This window comes from Bos indicus x Bos taurus, chromosome 14 (assembly GCF_003369695.1).
Source record: "Bos indicus x Bos taurus breed Angus x Brahman F1 hybrid chromosome 14, Bos_hybrid_MaternalHap_v2.0, whole genome shotgun sequence".
NCBI lineage: Eukaryota > Metazoa > Chordata > Mammalia > Artiodactyla > Bovidae > Bos > Bos indicus x Bos taurus.
Genome location: NC_040089.1, coordinates 57235463 through 57255077, shown reverse-complemented (window position 1 = coordinate 57255077; position 19615 = coordinate 57235463).

Genomic DNA, 19615 nt, shown 5'->3' with positions numbered 1-19615 from the left:
TATGTTAATTTTTATATAACGTGTGAGGTTTAAGTTGAAACAGTGTTCGTTTGTGGATAGCCAACTGCTCCAGCACCATTTATTGAGAAGATTATTTATCTTTCACTGAATTACCTTTAGAAAAAAAATCAACTGGCTATATATGTCTGGGTTTATTTCTAAGTCCTTTCTTCTATCCCACTGATCTCTGTGCCTCTCCTTTAACCAGTTCCACTACAGTCTTAGTTTCTATAGTATATCATTCTTGAAGTCAGGTGGAGTGATTCTTACCAATTTATTATTCTTTTTAAAAATTGTTTAAGCTAGTCTAGTTCCTTTGCTTTTCCATATAATTTTAGAATAACACCGCCTAGCTACATCTATAAAAAATCTTGCTGAGATATTTAGAGGTTCTGCATGTTAATCCGGGGAGAACTGACATGTTTACAATGCTTTACTATATTGAGACTTTAAATCCATGGACATGGTTTGTCTTTCCATTTTAGATCTTTTATTTCTTTCATCAGTGTTTTATAGTTTCCAGCATACACGTACTGCATATTTTATTAAATTTATATCTATTTTAAGTTTTTGAGTGGCTATAAATGGCATTTTTATTTAATTTGGGTTTCTATATTTTCATTGTTAAAATATAGAAATTTTTTTTTCTTTTTTTTGGCTGCACCATGCAGCATGCAGAACTTCCCTGACCAGGGATCTAACCCACGCCCCCTGTAGTGGAAGTGCTGACTTTTAACCACTGGACCACCAGGGAAGTCTGATTTTTGAATGTTTATTTTATATCCTGTTAACTTCCTGAACTCACTTATTACTTCTAGAAGTTTTTGGTAGATTTCTTAGAGTTTTGTTTTTTTTTAAACATAGACCATCATGTCATCTGCAAATAGGGGCAGTTTATTTCTTCCTAGTTTATATGTCTTTTATTTCCCTTTTTTACCTTATTTCTCTGGCCAGAACTTTTTCACAATCTCTTCTAGAAAATAGAAGAGGAGGGACACTTCTCAACTTATTCCATGAAACCCCTATTACCCTGATACTGAAACAAGACAAAGACAGTACAAAAATGAAAACTATAGGCAATTTCCCTCATGAACATATGAGCAAAAAATTCTTCACAAAACATTAGAAAATAAAACCTAGGAACATATAAAAAGAATTACACTATGAACAAATAGAGTTTATTTCAAAGATACAAGACTGGTTCAACATCTGAAAATCAATCAATATGACCCACCATATTAACAGGGTAATGAAAAATCACCCTATCCCGATAACTGATACCAAAAAAGCACTTGACAAAATGTGACACCCATTTATGGGTTAAAAAAAAAGAAAAACAAAACACTTAGAAAACGAGGAAGAGAGGGAATCATCCTTAATTTGTTAGTTATGAAATCAACACATTATAGATCAAATTAGACCAAATGATGTGTGTTATCTATTTCCTTTATGAATAAGGCCCTGTTAAAGGGCTGAAGATACACTATGTCACTATACATATGCTAAAATACAGTAAATTCAATTACTTAATACATAGTGGATAAAGTCCATCAGCGGAGAAGGCAATGGCACCCCACTCCAGTACTCTTGCCTGGGAAATCCCATGGACAGAGGGGCCTGGTAGGCTATAGTCCATGGGGTCGCTAAGAGTTGGACACAACTGAGCGACTTCACTTTCACTTTTCACTTTCATGCATTGGAGAAGGAAATGGCAACCCACTCCAGTGTTCTTGCCTAGAGAATCTCAGGGACAGAGGAGCCTGGTGGGCTTCCGTCTATGGGGTCGCACAGAGTCGGACACGACTGACGCGATTTAGCAGCAGCAGCAGCAAAGTCCATCAGACAAAAAGGAAATGTTATATAATGATGAGTCCATGAGGATACTGGTTCAAAATATATTTCATCCCTTGATTTGGAAAGTCTGTCTTAGAAACGAGGTGAGATTTTTGTGTTTTAATCCCCACTTTCTTTAATTCATTCATTCAATATCTATTGAAGGCATTACTGTATGATAGGCACTGCTCTAGATATTGTAGGTAGAGAATGAAATAAACAGATCAACTTTCATAACTTTCATATCACACTGCTTATATTCTGATGACAGGATAGAGAAAAATCAAGCTAAATTATTAACATATACCACATAGTATATTACTTGGGGACCAGTGTTATTACAAACTAAATAGGAAAATAAGAGAGGGAAAACTGTGATGAAGGTGGATTTAAATAGGATAGTCAGGACAAACTCACTGGAAAGGTAAAATATGAGCTAGTATTTAAGGAGACAAGTATGCTAGGCAAAATAATGCCTCTCCCCAAAGATATCCTAATCCCTGGAATTTTAAATGTGTTATCTTACATGGCAAAAGGGACTTTTCAGATATTAATAAGGTTACCAACCCTGAGATGAAGAGATTATCCAAGTGGGCCCAATCTAATTACATTGAGTCCTTAAAAATCAAAGCACCTTTCCTGGCCTGGGTCATACGGATATACGACAATGGGAGAAGGATCAGAGAGATACAATCTTTTTTGCTTTGAAGATGAAGAAAAAGTACCACAAGCCAACGAATGTGGGTGACCTCTAGAAGGCGGAAAAGAAAAGGAAATTAATTTACTTCTACAGCCTCCAGAAGAGAACACAGACCTCCTAACATCTGGATTTTAGGCAAGTGAGACCTGTGTCTAACTTGTGACCTACAAAACTGTAACATAGTAAATCTGTGTTACTTTAAACTATTAAGTTTGTGGTAACCTATTACAGTAGCAATATATGCTAAGTCACTTCAGTCGTGTCCGACTCTGTGCGACCCCATGGACGGCAGCCCACCAGGCTTCTCCGTCCCTGGGATTCTCCAGGCAAGGACACTGGAGTGGGTTGCCACTTCCTTCTCCAAGGCATGAAAGTGAAAAGTGAAAGTGAAGTCGCTCAGTTGTGTCTGACTCTTAGCGACCCCATGGACCGCAGCCCACCAGGCTCCTCCGTCCATGGGATTTTCCAAGCAAGAGTACTGGAGTGGGGTGCCATTGCCTTCTCCCATAGAAAACTAATAGAGTGAGCTTATGAATCAAGGAGCAGTGGAAAGGTCAGTGAGTCTGGAGAAGTACAGAATTAGGAGATGATGTCGGAGCAGAGCAGAGGAGATAAAGATTAGAAAGGGCCTTGGTGGCCAGTTTAACAACACTGGTTTTTATTCTGAGATGAGAAGCCACTTTGAATTCTTAAAACAGAGGAGTATGACCTATCTTACAATCTTAAAGGGATAGTTACTCTGTGGAAGGGCAAGGACAAAAACCTAGAGCTCATTGGGGAGGCTCTTTGAATGAGCCAGATGATGGTGGCTTCAATAAGGGCAACAGTTATGGAGATAAGTGCTCAGGTAAATATTTTGAAGCTGAGGCCAAAAGATTTCCTGGTGTCTTGAATGATGTGTGTGAGAGATGTCTCGAGGTTCTGACCTAAGGAAATGCACAACTAAGTTTTGTTAACTGAGATGGAGAAGACTATGTGCCGACTTAGGAAAGAGAGAATAGAAGCTTAGCTTCAGACATGCTAAATTTGAGATACTTATTGAAGAGACGGCTGGTATGTAGTTGGATATATGACTTCTAGGTTAGGGACGTGGTCCACAATGGACATATAAATCAATATCATCAGGGGGAGTTAGGTGGTATTGGAAGATGTGAGAGCAGAGGCAATCACCAAGGGAACGAGGGTGGGCAGAGAGAGAAAAGATCTAAGACTGGACCCTGAAAAGCCCTAAAGTCAAGAGATTAGGAATGAGCAAAAAATCCTGAAGAGAGGTAGCCAGTGAAGTAGGAAAACAAAACAAAACAGGAAAGTATGTATCTTGGAAACCAAGTGAAGTATGTTTCAAGAATGTGGGTGCGTGTGTGCGAGCTCAGTTGTGTCTGACTCTTTGAGACCCCATGGACTTTAGCTCGCCAGCCTACTCTTTCCATGGGATTTTTTTCAGGCAAGAATACTGCAGTGGGTTGCCATTTCCTACTCCAGGGGATCTTCCCAATCCAGGAACTGAACCCGCATCTCCTGTGTATCCTGCATTGGCTGATGGATTCTTTACCATTGAGCCACCACCTGGGAAGCCAAGAAGATGGGTGATCAATGACAAATGTATTTTTTAAATCAAGTAATATGAGGACTAAGAATTGACCAGTGTTTTAAGCAACATGAAAGTAACAGATACTCTTAAAAAAAAAAAAAAAAGGTAGTTTCAAAATAGTGGGAATGTGGAAATGTGGCTAATAGCTAAATCAGTCTTGGAGAAGGAAGAACCTGTAAAAAGCATTTAAAAATGTTGTGCATTGCATTTTCTGCTAATGTTATGGGAAAATGAGGACACAGATTTAGACCTCCCCCAGTGCTGGTGTGAAGTATGCTAACCTGGACACACTGAACTTACAGATATTGGCTTTGGTCTTATTTTTATATCTTGTTATGCCAGTAGAGTTACTGAAACAATATCTTTGTACTTGCCAATAAACTATCCTAAACTATCTTTGCACAAATAAGCAAGATTTACTCTAAAAAGTACTGCTGCCAGAAAACTAAGTCTAACTATATACATATGAATGCAATATAACCCCCTTACTTGGCTTGATAAGGTTTTTTTTAAGTGAATTACTTTTCTCTTTTATGGTAAAAACTTTGTAGTTTCCTATTAAAAGGGGCGGCAGGAAATGTATGCTTGGAGAGGGATATGTTTTTTGTTTCATTTTTTCTCCTTAAGTATTGTGGGGTTTTCCCTCTTTGACCACTTGTAGAAGACGACCTCCTGAGTAGTACAGAATGACTTGGCAACATCTTTAGAAATAAAAAGCAAAATCCTGTTGTTTGAGGATTTTCTAGCAATATTATCTGGAGAATTGTTTTTCTTCTGGGCTTATACATGGCTTTCCTCAAATTATTTTCTTATATGGGTAATAATCACACCTCCCTCTTGATTCTTTCATCAAATATGGCAGAAAATGTTACTGATGAGTAACTAAAAGTTTATTTTATCTGAAGAAGTATGATGAAAGGGAAACAATTGAATTTGGCACTTTAGAAAGTATGGTTTCAAAAAACATTCTCAAATAGTTACACAAATTTAGTATATGAGCAAGGTGACATCTCACGTCAGTAGGTAAAGAATTTTTTAAAGTAAATTGTATTAGAACAATTGTGTGTCCATCCAGAAAAAGATAAGTTGGTTTTATACTTCTTACTATACACAAAGGTAAATTCCATATCAATTTAAGTTTACATTAAAAATAAATAAATTATTAAGAGAAAATATATCCTTAGGTTAAAAAAGGCCTTTCTAATTTACAATCTTGAATCATTTAAAAAATTGCTAAAATTAATCATTTTGACTACCAAAAATATAAAAAAGTCTGAATACCAAATTGAAAAAAAAAGGGCACAAAATCAAAAGGCAAATGACAGAGAAAAAGTTATTTGTAATTTATAACTTAAAAGACAAATGCCAAAACAATCTTGAGAAAGAAGAACAGAGCTGAGAGTATCATGCTCCTAGATTTCAGACTATACTACAAAGCTACTGTAATTAAAACAGTGTAGTTCAGGCACAAAACCAGACACAAAAATCAGTGGAGCAGAATAGAGAGCCTACAAATTAACTCACACACTTATGGTTATTTAATCTATAACAAAGGAGGCAAAAATATACAATGGGAAGAGACAGTCTCTTCAATAGGAGGTGCTTGGTAAACTGGACAGCTCCATGTAAAAGAATGAAATTAGAACATTTTCTCACACCATGAACAAAAATAAACTCAAAATGAACTAAAGACCATTAACCATAAAACTTCTAGAAGAAAACATAGGCAAAACACTTTGCATAAATCATAGCAATATTTTTCTTTTTGGATCTGTCTCCTCAGGCAAAGGAAATAAAAGCAAAAATAAACAAATGGGACCTGATAAAATTAAAAACTTCTGTAGAACACAGAAAACCATCGATAAAATAAGACAACCTACTGAATGAGAGAAAAATATTTTCAAATGATATGACAGATAAGGGATTAATATCCAAAATATATAAACAGCTCAAATAACCCAATGCCAAAAACAATCCAATTAAAACATGGGCAGAAAACTTGAACAGACATTATTTCCAAAGAAGACACACAGCTGGCCAACAGGCCCATGAAATTATGTTCAACTTCATTAACCATCAGAGAAATGCAAAATCAAAACAATGGTATCACCTTACACCTGTCAGAACTGCTATCATCAAAAAGACAACAAATAACTGATGTTGGTGAGAATGCGGACAAAAAGGAACACTTGTATACTATTCATAGTAAAGCAAATTCATGCAGCTACTATGGAAAATATGAGATTTCCTCAAAAAATTAAAAATAGAACTATCATCTGATCCAGAAATTCTACTTCTAGGTATATATGTAAAGAAAAGAAAAACACTCATTTGAAAAGATATATCCACACCAATGTCCATAGCAACATTATTTACAATAGCCAGGATATGAAAGCAACTAAATGTCGATCAATAGATTGAACAGATAAACACTCACACACACACACACACACACATACACACTGAAATACTACTCAGTCATAAAAAATAAATTTTGCCATTTGCAACAACATGGATGGACCTGGAAGGTATTATGCTTAGTGAAATAAGTCAGACCAAGAAGGACAAATATTGTACCTTATCATAAATGTCAAAGCTAAACAAAGAATTAAGGGAATTAAGAGGTACAACCAGTCCATTCTGAAGGAGATCAGCCCTGGGATTTCTTTGGAAGGAATGATGCTAAAGCTGAAACTCCAGTACTTTGGCCACCTCATGCGAAGAGCTGACTCATTGGAAAAGACTCTGATGCTGGGAGGGATTAGGGGCAAGAGGAGAAGGGACGACAGAGGATGAGATGGCTGGATGGCATCACTGACTCGATGGACGTGAGTCTGAGTGAACTCCGGGAGTTGGTGATGGAAAGGGAGGCCTGGCGTGCTGCGATTCATGGGGTCGTGAAGAGTCGGACATGACTGAGTGACTGAACTGAACTGAACTGACTGAAGAGGTACAAATTACTATGTATAAAATATGATACGAAGATATATTGTATAGCACAGGAAATATAGCCAATACATTACAATAACTTTAGATGAAATAGAAACTATAAAATTTTTGAAGCACTATGTTGTATACCTGAAACTAACATAATATTATAAATCAACTACACTTCAATAAAAAATTAAAATAAAGGAATTTCCCAAAAAAAGAAAAATGCAAACTAAGGCTACATAAAGCAATCAGTCTAAACAATCATAATGGCATAAATTCAAAAGTTAGACAATACCAATTTGTGGGCAAGTTTCTAAGGAAACTGACAATCTTATACATTACAAATGAAAGTGAAAAATAATACAATTACTCTGAGGAGAAATATGGCAGTTTTTATTTAATTATAAATGCATTTATTCTTTCACCCAAGAGTTTGCTTTGTGGAATTATCTTATAAAAACACGAGTATGAGATGATGTATGTTCAACTGTTCCCTAAAACCTTGTTTGTAATAGAAAAAAAGATAAATGCAATCAAACTCAAAAACTTACATACTGTAAAACATTCACCCAAGGGAATACTATACAGTTGTAAAAATCAAGAATGAAGCTCTCTCTGTATGGACAAGAAAAGAGCTCCAGGATATATTACCAACTGCATTTTTAAAAAAGTCATATAACAGGGCATACAGTATGGTATCTTTTGTTTATAAAAGTGGGGAGACTACAGTGGACATGGACTGGGGTTGGAGAGAAACTTCTTAATGATGTTATAGTTGGATTTTTTAATCATATAAATACACAAACAATCCAAACAAAAAAGAAATAAAATAAAAACAAAGCAGAACTGGAGTCAAATCCTGATTCACTCATAGACTATGTAACCTTGTATAGTAACTTAACTATGATCCTGAGCTTGGTTTCTTAGTCCATAAAATTGGAAAAACATGCCTTGTTTATTTATTTTTATTTTTAATAGATGATGGAAAACATATGAAAACACTTTGAACCACGAAGTGATAAGAAAGGAAGACCTATTATCTTTTATTTTCAGTTTTCTTAAAACAAGTTGCAGGCCTACATACAAAACAAGGCACAATCTAATCAAGCCAGTTTATGGACACAGAAACCTCTAATACTCAGTATATGTGCTTTATTCATTCTTCTCATTTTCTATTAATTCTTTTCATTTTTCTAAAATTTTATTTTACTCATAAAATCTTTTCTTCAGGCCTAGATACAGTTACAGAACAAAAAGTAGGGACAAACGAGCTGAGTCACTGGAACAACAGTCCCTCCAAATTCTTCCCTCTGGGGTGTCACTCAGCTGCTTCTCCTCTCTTGGTGGCTAGCTGGTTGCAAGGACCCCTCTGGCCTCCTGTCCAGCTGCTATCCAGAGAATCCATTGCTATCCACGATAGCTTCACATTCTCATCCTTGTCTACTAATTTTGCCATCTCTGCTGTCCCCTCCTCCACCAAGTTTGCTACTTCCGGGCTCCCACACCTCTGAGGAAGGAGCCAAGTTCAGGGGCCAGGAATGAGTCATGGGAACAGCTCCTCAGACAGGCCTCCCAAATGCCATGGCTTCTCCTGGTTCCACTGGTCTGCCTTGTACAGAGTGGGTAAAACTCCTCCTAAGAAGCCAGGGTGAGGCTGAAACTTGCAGGGCCCAGGCACCCTGTGATAATCTTGCCATAACCTGAAGTGTGATTTTTTTTTTTTTCTTTAGGTCTTGGGCACCTGTTCCCCACAAGGGAGCTGCGCTTCACATAAGGAAGCAATTTCCAACATTCCCATCCCTTATCTTTGGTTAGCAGTGAGGGGGCTTGGTGTCCCCTTATCATCTCTGCCCCCGTCCCCCCAGTCTCACTCCCTCTCTGCCCCTCTACTTGTGGACAGTCTAATTTCCCAGTGGATGGACCCATGCTTCCAGGTTTTCCTCTCCCACGTATCACCAGTCTATGGGGGTTTTCTCTATAGCCATATCTCTTGATTCTGACCAATTCTTCATTTAAAAAGAATGATTTTGGGGGCAGCTACAAACACTGTAAATCTTTTCTGAGATCATTGCTAAGAAAACTTATAATTTCAGAACAGTAATTCCCCAGCCTTGGTTGATGAGTATCAGATTCTCCAAAAGACAACAACCCCAAATTTACCAAAATTCCCTCTAAAAATATTTTTTAAAGTTAAATCATTTTATGTATGACTGTCATGTGACACTCTAAGCCCTACCATAAGCAAAGGGCAAAGTCCCTCAAATCTCACACATACACTATTAAGTATCTTTTCCAGTTATGGGGTTAGTCAGAAAGGAGAAAGAATGTTAATACAATTTTTTAAAAATCAAGAAAATAAAGTTTTTAAAATCAAAATTATTCAGGCTAACTTTTAAAAGGACAGATCATAAAATCATAGGATAAACATATTTCTAAATGGCAGAATTAATATACATACATATATATTATTTTGGTGAATCTTGTATGAAAAGGAAGGAAAGCATAGATATATATCTTACCAGATTGTTATACACTATGGAAAGAAAGAGCATGCATCTCTAATACCGGTGGAACACACTATATATAAATACAAGGCTGACATGTTCGGTAATACTTGGGAATTCAAAAATGCATAGCCATCTGCTGAATTACTTATCTGGAGTTCAATTTGGTAAAAATGTCTGTTTCTTATGCATACCCAAAGTCCCCACTAAGAACTGAGACCAGAGAATTACTGTGGTTTTACTACAAAGTTTCAATGGGTTTCATAGAAACATTTCTAGATTACACTGGAAATTGTTATAAATATTTCCTTATGCCTCTGTCTCCCACTCAGCTGAAAAGAATCTCTTTTCTTTCTGATCTTCAGTCATTGCTGAAGTGCTACCTATCTGTCCTTGTAATGGCTCCTGGATGCCATGTCCTGCAACCTTGTGCCGTGACCTCAGCATGACAGCTGTTCCAATGGTCTTGGCTGAGGCTGTTGCATTTACTCACCCAAAGAAGCAGAATGTTGGCTCCGTGCACTTACTGTATGCCTGCTACCCCTGGCTGTCAGTCTCCTGACAGGTTGCTCTGTCAAGTTTCCCAGGTAAAGGTCCTAAGGGAGGCTTTTCCACACAGATGGACTGCACGATGTGACCAACATCTCCTTAGCATGACAGCAGACATTGTTGCCCTGAACCTTGAAAGTTCATGCTTATGAACCCCAAGTGGATCTACAAATAGCTAGAGTGAGAATAGTGAGAATAATTATATCCATGCAACTCTAGGTGAATTATGAACACAAAGTACAGGTTAGGGACCCCTTGACAATTAGTCTAAGATTCAGATAGTTACTAACTAAGAAAATAAAGTATTCTTAGAATACTATTCGAGTCATTTTTAGAGGCTCAAAAAACATAGCTTTAAACAAGGGAAATTTTAAAACATCATAAAATTCTGGCATTGAATGATTTAAAATAAACTTTATTTTGCAGATAAGGAAACTATAACTCAAGGATTTTCCCCAGGTCACCATGGCTTTCAACTAGAAGCCATACTTCCCCATACTTTTATAACACGTATCTTGAAAGAGAGGCTCCAAATTAGGATTTCAGTATCTAAGTACTAAAAGCAAATTTTATTCTTTGCTTTTAATCTTTATTTCTGATGTCCACTTAATAGAAACCTTCCTCTCTTTCGTATCTTCACAGTCTTACCTGATTTTCATAAAAAGTATCTTCCTCTCCAATTAAAAAAAATAAAATAAAATAAAATTTTTTTTTTTTAGAAAAGTACCTTCCTATCCAATGGTGGGGTTATTTGACACCTTAAGGGATTTGGAGACCTTCAGGATAAGTTCCTACATGCCAAACCATATAAAACATGACTATAAATAACCATGGCTATAAAAACCAGACTACTTGTCCACGGCCTAAGAAGAATCAGACCAGGAAAAAGAAATTAGGCAGAAGACCCATATGATGCTAGGCAAGCAAGGAAGGTAACATGACTTGTTACTCTAGTTACGTCTCTCTATAGCCAATGTCTGTGTATCTGTGTGTGGCTGTGTATGTGTGAGTGATATGGTGAGAATAACTCTTTTCAGCCATCAATATTATACCTGTAATTTCTCAACTGAACAATCTGACACTTGTTAAAAGAGATAAAGAATTCCTAAACTCAGACTGCGGTCCCAAAGACCTGGGCTCAAATCCTTGTTCTGACACTTCGCTTCTGTGTGCTTTGGGGAAGGCTCTTAATTCCTTCTAACTTGGGTTTCTTCCTTTGTGACAGGGAAGTAATCATGTCTCCCTCTCAGGGATCATGGTAAGGTTGAAATTACATAGCACAGGCAAAGGGTCTGTATTCACAGAGGCCCAATTAGTGTAATTTTCATTTGTTTTTATAAAGTAAGACTACATTAATAAATAGGAGGGAAAATGCAAACAGTACAGAGCAAATCAGATTGTTGTTTTTGTTTCTTTGCAGACCAGTGATGTTTAAAAACCCTTTCCAAGAATACTATAAATTCTCCCCAAACTCCAAGTGGAATTCTTCCTAATGCCATTTGAAAGTTCACTGGGTTTAAGAAACTCTATCTGGGGATGCCATATCTGATAGAAGTGCTGGGCAAAATTTTTGGCCTGGTTCATTTTTGACCCCCTGAGATTTATTCTTTTCCCCTCCTCCTCCCTTCTCTCTCATTCTGTTTTTCTTCTTCCTGGCACTGCCCCTAATAACTTCTTGGGCAAAAGGAGTTTTTTTTCCTTTGTAATAGTTTGTGCCCTTCTTCAACAGGTCTGGTAAGAACTAAAGGGGATGAGGCATAAATGGATGAGAGAAGGTCATCTACACACCCCCACTCCTCTCAGCCCCAAAGAGTGCTCTTCAGTAACCTCTGTCGTGATTCTCCTTTCCTTTCTAATTCAGCTTTTTCATCTGTTGGGGCAAGGGTGAAAGGTCACTGGGCAGAGCCACGCTAACTGCACTAGGAAATCTCCCAGTAATGCAAGGACATCAGGGAAAAAACCAAGAAAGAAAAAATAGAAGCATGGAGGAGAAACTGCTGCCAAAAATTGTTATTGAATCCTTTTGGATTTATTTAGAGCATACTGCTCTGCATATAAATATGAAACCAAACAAATCTCTAAGCCAGTCTATTTAGACCAATTTGATATTTCAATGGAAACTAAAGCTATGCCTTTGTGATGCCAAAATATCAGGATTAAAAGTGAAAAACTATGTCAATAAAGAAATATCTGTTGAGCCTATTACACAAAACAAGCCCTGTGCTTGGACACTGATGAGAGGATAAGAGAAGTAGAATAGAGTGCTTCTCTTTAAGGAACTTACAGCTATGGTAGTAATAATAATAATAACATCCTGGCTATCAGCATGCCACCACATACACGTTGATCATTCTCTTATCATTTTGTCTCCTTTTTTTTCCCCTTATAGTCTTTATCAACTATATCTCTATCCATCTGTCCTTCCATCTGTCCTTTCATCCATCCATCCATTTATAGCTCTCTCCCTTTCTCTCCTTTTATCTACCTATTAAGAGATTATTTTCTTCGTCAAGTAAGTTCATGTAAATTCCTTGAGAAAGAGAGCTTGGTTTAGTTTACTGCTATTAACTCTGGTCCAAGAATGGAGCCCTGACACATAATTGATACTAAATAAATAATGAACTAGTGATACAGAACTAATAAGATATTCACAAGAGAAGATAAGAAAATCTTAATAGAGAAAGGACACCTTCATGGAGAAAAGACATCTCCAGCTAAACATACAGATACAATTTGGATGGATAAGAGGATGGACACAGCATGCCACCCTTATACGCCAGGGCTGGAATAGCACAGCATAGACAGTGTGGAAGAAATATTCCCAACCTCACAGTGTGAATGTACAGGACACCATTGTCTGGCTGCCTGGATTTAGGTAAAGTATTAGAACTATTTCTTTAATTCACAGATGTTAATATCATTCAAATATGGTTTAAGTATGCATCCTATCTTTTCAGAAGCTTGCAACCCAGGATCTTCATTTAAGGAATGAATCCTCATCATTTATCCAAATAATTGAAACTCAAACTTTAGGGAATTCAGAGAATGAGTAGCTACTACTGATGCCTAGCTAGTCTCTGATTTCCTTTTGGATCTATTTGTCCTCCTTGCTTTATAGCCTCTTGTAATGTAACATAATACATACTCCTTTCCCTCCTTTTCACTGAAACCTATCTAATGTATGGTTGTATGTGACAACATGATCAACCTGTGAAGACATGTTGCTAAATAAAATAAACTGGTAATGGAAGGACAAAAGCTGCATGAGTTCAGTTTTACATGAAATGTAAAACAGTCTCATAGAATGAGACTAAAATGCTGGTTGCCAGGGACTGAAAGGAAGAGAAAGTGGGAAGTTTCTAATCAAAAGGCAAAAAGTCTCAATTATGAAGATAAATAAGTTCTAGGGATTTGCTAGACAACACTGGCCCTATAATTAACAATATTGTACACTTAAAATTTTCTTACAAAGGTAGATTTCATGTTATGATCTTTGTTCTTACCACAATAAAATAACATTAAATAAAAAGAAAGATAATTTAATAAACAAACCTTGCGACTAGAAACCCTGTCTTCTGTTTGTTCTACAGGTCACAAAGTCCCCACACACAAGGCCACACACTTATTCTTTGGTGATAACCCAAGATCCTAGGCACAGGTTTTAGCCCCACAGAAGCTATATAAGAGAGTTAATTTTGAAGATAACTGATTATTGAAAAAGAAACCTATGAGTTTACTCATACAACTTTCATAGTTGTTGAAAGTTACTCAAAACTTTCATAGTTTTGAAAGAGTACAAAACTAGAATCTAAGAATCATCATCATTTCTTATTTAAGCAAGAAGTCTCAAAAATAAAATAGTTATATTCCACCTTGAAACATGTTGGCCACTGTTATATGCATGTAGTGTGTCTAGCTATATACATCTACTATTAAAGGCAGTTAGATTTAGGTATAGTTTGAGCTATGTTAAAGGGACCAAATACATGATATAAATGGGTGAGCTGGGTTAACAGTGGACTCCTGATAGAAACAAAGAAGTTCAATTATCCTGACCTTGGATCCTTTTTTAAAGCACACTACAGAATAAGAACAACTCCCCAGCTATTTTGCAACTTAAACAGTTTGGTATTAATTCTTCTGTTGAGGCAATTATTTTTATGTAAATAAATATTTGCTTGGCAGTACAAATTATCATCGTGGTGAAAAATATGGTGGCATTCCATCATTTCTCTTTTATGGGCTTCTTTTTTCCCTGCTGTCTCTTAATTCAAAGGTTCATTTTTGTCCTAGTCTTCTCATGCCCTCGTTTTCCTGGTGGCTCTAGGTCAATTTGCATATGACAATTTACCATTGTACAATTAGGGAAAATGCAATTTTATAAATGTCTAATTCTATGAAAGCAATTCCCTAAAAAGATAGCTTTTTGCAAATTGCTTTTTGGTAAAATAGTTCATGGTCCTCCCTGGATGAGTAACCTTATCCACTCACAAGGACTGAACTACAACTCTATACTCATGTCTCCCACATGCACTTAAATATTCAACTTGTTCCCTAGACACATTAAAATTTATATGTCTAAAGGTCTCCTTCCCATTATTCCTAGTTCTAAGTTGTCCTTCTAGTTTTTCAGATCTCAGCAAAAGTACCACTTGTCACCAACTTTTCCAAATCAGGAACCTGAGTCATTATAGAGTCATTCATCCACTCCTCACCCTTCACATGCAATTAATTGCCTAATCCTGCTGATTTTAACCCACTAATTAAATAGGAGAAGGCAATCATCAGATCTCTGTTCCCCATAGATGCCTAAGTACCTCTCAGCCAATCACCTTCTCTTCATTATTGTTGTCTACTGATGAAGGTTCGGCCTCTCCTGTCTCTCTCTAGGCCACTCCAGGACAATGACAGATAATATTTAGATGCCTAGAGATTAAAATTAGATTTCCCTTTACATCCTTCCTCTACTTTGCTACCAGAATGAACTATACTCCAATATTTTAAATTATTTTCAGACTCCCTATTGTCTATAGCAATGGTGCCAAAAGTACATCCCATGAAACACAAATCTTGCAAGATGAAACACAAAACTGCAAGATGATCTGTGTTCAAGTAAGTTTAGAAAATGCTGCATAGTATATCCTCATTTCCAACATCATAAAGGCCACTGACATAATAAAGGTCCTGAAAAGATGTGAAGTAAAGAAACACATAGCATTTTATAACCCAGTATATCCCACAAGCCTTTGACTCGTGAGCTCTTTTTTTCCCCGAAGTAACAGCTACTTCATTAAATAAAGTAGATGGATTGACTCTGTCCATGACTCCAGTCTTATGTTTTGCTCTCTTCACCCTACAGTTCACACCCTAAGAGTCCTGTGTGGCTTGCACTCCTCATGAGCACCATGTTCCTTCCCACGTGTCTCTGGCTGCCATTACCTAAAATGCCATATTCTAAACCTATCAACCACTTCCACCTTCTGACTAACTCCTATTCATCTTTCAAAACACATCTCAAGTTTCATCTTCTTTAGGAAAAGCTGAGCGCCGAAGAATTGATGCTTTTGAACTGTGGTGTTGGAGAAGACTCTTGAGAGTCCCTTGGACTGCAAGGAGATCCAACCAGTCCATTCTGAAGGAGATCAGCCCTGGGATTTCTTTGGAAGGAATGATGCTAAAGCTGAAACTCCAGTACTTTGGCCACCTCATGTGAAGAGTTGACTCATTGGAAAAGACTCTGATGCTGGGAGGGATTGGGGGCAGGAGGAGAAGGGGACGACAGAGGATGAGATGGCTGGATGGCATCACTGACTTGATGGACGTGAGTCTGAGTGAACTCCAGGAGTTGGTGATGGACAGGGAGGCCTGGCGTGCTGCGATTCATGGGGTCGCAAAGAGTCAGACATGACTGAGCGACTGAACTGAACTGAACTGACTGAACCTATGTTTGGTTTTTCTCACAGTGTCCCCCTACTCATCAGAGCACTTACCAACTTTTAACTAAAACTAGCTTTTTCCCTATTTGTGCAATCTCCTCAGGGACCAAATCATTAGTACAGAGTAAGTAATCAAAAAACAGTCACTGAACTGAAATAAACCAACCCATAATGAAAGTAATAGATGATAATATAAAGTTGTTAAGAATTTGTAAAATATCACAGTCCCTCAATATTTCAAAAATATATTTGAAAAACTATTTTCTTTTAAAAATGTTTATAGTATACATCTTATTTCTTTAAATAATGTCTTTGTTTAGTAATGTTATTGATGATCTGCAATAAAATTTTCCTTCTCATCTACATTTGCTTTTTTCAATAATAAATGAGAGATATTTACTTTTTTTTTCTTTGTTAAGAATGAGGAAGAAAAAGAAACTGCTTGAAAACATTCACCATGGCAAGATTCTACTATGGAAATTAGCCAACACCACTTTGGATTTGAAATATAAACACTAACTAAAATCAGTGTAAAGACACTGAATCCATGTCTTTGCGTGACCTTATTTGAACAACAGCTGTTCTTGATTTTATTTGCTTCAAACCTACCAAACCTGTTTGGGCCATGAAGCAGGTCTGAGCCAAGCCTCCTATATTTAGCTGTACATAAAAGATGACAAGCTTTTCTTCTGGGTGCATTGACCTCATGCCATGTTTCTCCCTAAACCTCAACTTACTTGTATTCAAGATCTAGATTTCCAAGAGTGAGCAGGGATTATTGACCAACTTTGACAATCTTATTATAACTTACTTATGAATACATGTGGTGCCCACAAGTGTAACATATAACAAACGTTTGGGCTATTCACTAATGCTAACTGACCTACCTCATAGAAAAGAAGATATCTCTTTCATTTATTTCATTCACTCACCTGATAAATATATGCTAAGTACAATTATATGGCAGGTGCTATGCTGTCACAAAGAACATAGTATGATAGTAACAGTCTTTGTGACCCCATGGAGAGTACAGTGTGATAGTAATGTCTCTGTGACCCCATGGGCATTAGCCTGCCAGGCTCCTCTGTCCATGGGGATTCTTCAGGCAAGAATACTGGAGTGGGTTGCCATGCCCTCCTCCAGGGTATCTTTCCAACCCAGGGATCAAACCCAGGTCTTCCTGCATTGCAGGCTGATTCTTTACTGTCTGAGCCACCAGAGAAGCCTGATAATAACAGTCATAATGCTATAAATAATAGCTGCATGAATTAAGTACATACAGTGAGTAAAGTGCTAGGCTAACTTATGTATGTTTATTATTGCATTTGACCTTTAAAACAAAATTGTGAGGTTAGTGCATTGCCATCCCTTTGATATATTAGGACACTGAGATTTTGAGACAGTGGTACAGCATTGGAAATCACAGAACTGGCAAACATCAGAGCCACATTAAATCCAGACAGCCTGTCTGCTGAGGAGTCCCTTTGCTTGGTTATCAGGCAAAACAACCTATCAGTGGTCACAGAGTATCACTCTACCATCAAACTTTTCACAGACATGTTCCTTGCCTGACCATTAATGTGCTGCATCAAATAGAACTGACCAGGAACTATGTCAGAGGTTTTGAAGTGACAACAAAAGCAGAGGAAATAAAATTAAAATGTCTATTTTTTAATTAAACAACTTTGAAGCATAGGTACTGGAAAGTATTTGATGAATATTAACTGATTGTGGTTAATGATAAACTGTAGTTAATGTGGTTGTACCGTGTGACCTTTGAGGTACCTTCCAAACAGGAGATTCTATGATTAAAGAGGTGGCTTAATCTAGTTGTTTCTAGATTGCATCTTAAGACTGTCTCTTGGAAATCATATTTAACTCAGGCTATTTTCAAAGAAATAACTTGGACTAAGCAATACACTCAGTCATATTTATAACAAACTAAAGAGGTCATCTGCAAAGGAATGGCCAGTTAGGACATAGTTTGTCTCAGCTTGTATTCTGTGAGAAAATAGCTCAAGATAAAAAACAGAGCTAATCTATTGTATGGCATCATGGAAGGGTGGTCAGGAAGACATACCAATTCATCCAGTTGCATAACAAATGACTTTTCTAGGTAGTAAGCTATTCTAAAATGGTGATGTCTTCTATAGATCCAACATACTAGAATTTGTTTTATAGGAATTTGATCAGTGCAGTAAGTTATGGTAGATCTTGAATGCGCAAAGAATGCAATTCTCCAACATTCATCTTGTAAATATCCTGCCCTACCCTACCCCTTGGCTCACTTAGCCATATATATCGTCCCCACAGGCCAAAAAATAAGATTGTTAGAACTATGTATTTCCTGACTAATTTATTATGATGGTTTTGGGGGTTATACAATATTCCCAGCCCAAGAGCCACTCACTGGCAAGGGAAAATAATCCCTTTTTCAATTAACAAGGAAAAAATATCAGACTAAATTTCAAGCTATTTGACCATTTTGACCTTAAGTCTTAGACCTTCTTCACGTTTCCACAAGCTCAGAGGTGAACTCCAAATCCCACTGTGGAGTTAAGTTTTGTTTAAAATACTATTTAGTGGGGGAAAAAAAAACTCAATTTTTCTACCTCTCCTGGAATTTAAATGTCAGTAAGGTAATAACCAGGTGCCAAGGTGATAGGTTGCTATAACATAACATGATCCAAAGTCCATTTATACACAGAAGTTCTGGGCTTTGTGTCAAGAATTAAAATGTCGTACACCAATTCCTATATACTGAATGTATCTTTTACCCGTGGGAAGCAACATTTTCACAGGAATTTTTGGAGCTGGGTCAACCAGTGACCTGAAATTACATTTAAGTCCAGTGTCCCTATGTTCCTTAAAGAGGCATTTATAGAAAACCAAATAAAATGTCTTACATAAGCCAGTAAAAACTGTAGCAACAATATGATCATACTATAATCACTGCCATTGAAAAAAAAATAAAGTTTCTGTGAACAGAACTAGAGAGTACACCAACAATTTAGCTCCTGATGAAAATGTTAAAACTTTAATCTGCCTTAAGAACTCAAATTCTAGTTACTAAAAGCACCACCTTGGATAACAGATCTTGCTTCAAATCCTGCCTTCCTCCCTCACTGGGTGACCTTGAATATGTAACAGAAGTCTCAGTTTCTGCAACTATGCCCCATAGAATTATCACATGGTTTAAATGTGATAATGTAGTTAGAAGTTCTCACTATACTGTTTTGGCTCACAGAAAGGACTCAGTAAATATTGGCTTCTAGTCTACCCATTCAACCAACAAGTATGGAAAGCCTACAATTATCAAGGACTAAGCTAACGGGAACAAATAAAAAAAGAACTTAACCAAAACAGTGTTTTTAAGTTTTATTTTTTTTTTAATGTTTGTGATCTTGGGTATTTTTCCATTGGCCTTATTTCCTCCAATGGCTTGTACACTACTCTATATGCCATACCTGCAATTTCTTTTGATTAGCTCTGGCATACAATAGTTACTTTCTGGTTGACTAATTTTTCTCTGCCACAGGCAAGTTCTGAAAGTTTATGAGGTATATAC